We start from the raw sequence: 3,308 nt of genomic DNA, 5'->3' as shown, positions 1-3,308 counted from the left end.
ATAGTCTACATAGTCTTATAGTCTACATAGTCTTATAGTCTACATATTACTATAGTCTATTACTATAGTCATAGTCTTATAGTCTATAGTCTACATATTACTTATAGTCTACATAGTCTTATAGTCTACATATTCTTATAGTCTACATAGTCTTATAGTCTACATATAGTCTTATAGTCTACATAGTCTTATAGTCTACATAGTCTTATAGTCTACATAGTCTTATAGTCTACATATTACTATAGTCTACATAGTCTTATAGTCTACATAGTCTATAGTCTTATAGTCTACATAGTCTTATAGTCTACATATTACTATAGTCTACATAGTCTTATAGTCTACATAGTCTTATAGTCTACATAGTCTTAGTCTACATATTTATAGTCTACATAGTCTTATAGTCTACATAGTCTTATAGTCTACATAGTCTTATAGTCTACGTAGTCTTATAGTCTACATCTTATAGTCTACATATCTTATAGTCTACATAGTCTTATAGTCTACGTAGTCTTATAGTCTACATATTACTATAGTCTACATAGTCTTATAGTCTACGTAGTCTTATAGTCTACATATTACTATAGTCTACATAGTCTTATAGTCTACATAGTCTTATAGTCTACATATTCTTATCTAGTCTACATAGTCTTATAGTCTACATCTTATAGTCTACATAGTCTTATAGTCTACATATTACTATATAGTCTACATAGTCTTATAGTCTACATATTCTAGTCTTATAGTCTACATATTACTATAGTCTACATAGTCTTATAGTCTACATAGTCTTATAGTCTACATATTACTATAGTCTACATAGTCTTATAGTCTACATAGTCTTATAGTCTACATATTCTATAGTCTACATAGTCTTATAGTCTACATAGTCTTATAGTCTACATAGTCTTATAGTCTACATATAGTCTACATAGTCTACTAGTCTATAGTCTACGTATATAGTCTACATATTCTATAGTCTACATCTTAGTCTTATAGTCTACATAGTCTTATAGTCTACATAGTCTTATAGTCTACATAGTCTTATAGTCTACATAGTCTTATAGTCTACATAGTCTTATAGTCTACATAGTCTTATAGTCTACATAGTCTATAGTCTACATATTACTATAGTCTACATAGTCTTATAGTCTACATATCTTATAGTCTACATAGTCTATAGTCTACATAGTCTTATAGTCTACATAGTCTTATAGTCTACATATTACTATAGTCTACATAGTCTTATAGTCTACATAGTCTTATAGTCTACATATTACTATAGTCTACATAGTCTTATAGTCTACATAGTCTTATAGTCTACATAGTCTTATAGTCTACATAGTCTTATAGTCTACATATTAATATAGTCTACATAGTCTCATAGTCTACATATTCTTATAGTCTACATAGTCTTATAGTCTACATAGTCTTATAGTCTACATAGTCTTATAGTCTACATATTACTATAGTCTACATAGTCTTATAGTCTACATAGTCTTATAGTCTACATATTACTATAGTCTACATAGTCTTATAGTCTACATATTACTTATAGTCTACATAGTCTTATAGTCTACATATTCTTATAGTCTACATAGTCTTATAGTCTACATAGTCTTATAGTCTACATAGTCTTATAGTCTACATAGTCTTATAGTCTACATATTACTATAGTCTACATAGTCTTATAGTCTACATATTATTATAGTCTACATATTACTATAGTCTACATAGTCTTATAGTCTACATATTCTTATAGTCTACATAGTCTTATAGTCTACATATTCTTATAGTCTACATAGTCTTATAGTCTACATAGTCTTATAGTCTACATATTACTATAGTCTAGATATTACTATAGTCTACATATTACTATAGTCTACATAGTCTTATAGTCTACATAGTCTTATAGTCTACGTAGTCTTATAGTCTACATATTACTATAGTCTACATAGTCTTATAGTCTACGTAGTCTTATAGTCTACATATTACTATAGTCTACATAGTCTACATAGTCTTATAGTCTACATAGTCTTATAGTCTACATAGTCTTATAGTCTACGTAGTCTTATAGTCTACATATTACTATAGTCTACATAGTCTTATAGTCTACGTAGTCTTATAGTCTACATAGTCTTATAGTCTACGTAGTCTTATAGTCTACATAGTCTTATAGTCTACGTAGTCTAATAGTCTACGTAGTCTTATAGTCTACATAGTCTTATAGTCTACGTAGTCTTATAGTCTACATATTACTATAGTCTACATAGTCTTATAGTCTACGTAGTCTTATAGTCTACATATTACTATAGTCTACATAGTCTTATAGTCTACATAGTCTTATAGTCTACGTAGTCTTATAGTCTACATAGTCTTATAGTCTACATAGTCTTATAGTCTACATATTACTAGAGTCTACATAGTCTTATAGTCTACATAGTCTTATAGTCTACATAGTCTTATAGTCTACATATTAATATAGTCTACATAGTCTCATAGTCTACATAGTCTTATAGTCTACATAGTCTTATAGTCTACATAGTCTTATAGTCTACATAGTCTTATAGTCTACATATTACTATAGTCTACATAGTCTTATAGTCTACATAGTCTTATAGTCTACATATTACTATAGTCTACATAGTCTTATAGTCTACATATTACTATAGTCTACATAGTCTTATAGTCTACATATTCTTATAGTCTACATAGTCTTATAGTCTACATAGTCTTATAGTCTACATAGTCTTATAGTCTACATAGTCTTATAGTCTACATATTACTATAGTCTACATAGTCTTATAGTCTACATATTACTATAGTCTACATATTACTATAGTCTACATAGTCTTATAGTCTACATATTCTTATAGTCTACATAGTCTTATAGTCTACATATTACTATAGTCTACATATTACTATAGTCTACATAGTCTTATAGTCTACATATTCTTATAGTCTACATAGTCTTATAGTCTACATAGTCTTATAGTCTACATATTACTATAGTCTACATATTACTATAGTCTACATATTACTATAGTCTACATAGTCTTATAGTCTACATAGTCTTATAGTCTACATATTACTATAGTCTACATAGTCTTATAGTCTACATATTACTATAGTCTACATATTACTATAGTCTACATAGTCTTATAGTCTACATATTCTTATAGTCTACATAGTCTTATAGTCTACATATTACTATAGTCTACATATTACTATAGTCTACATAGTCTTATAGTCTACATATTACTATAGTCTACATATTACTATAGTCTACATATTACTATAGTCTACATAGT

Source organism: Oncorhynchus tshawytscha, linkage group LG29 (genome assembly GCF_018296145.1).
Source record: "Oncorhynchus tshawytscha isolate Ot180627B linkage group LG29, Otsh_v2.0, whole genome shotgun sequence".
Lineage (NCBI taxonomy): Eukaryota > Metazoa > Chordata > Actinopteri > Salmoniformes > Salmonidae > Oncorhynchus > Oncorhynchus tshawytscha.
This window is presented reverse-complemented; position numbering follows the sequence as displayed.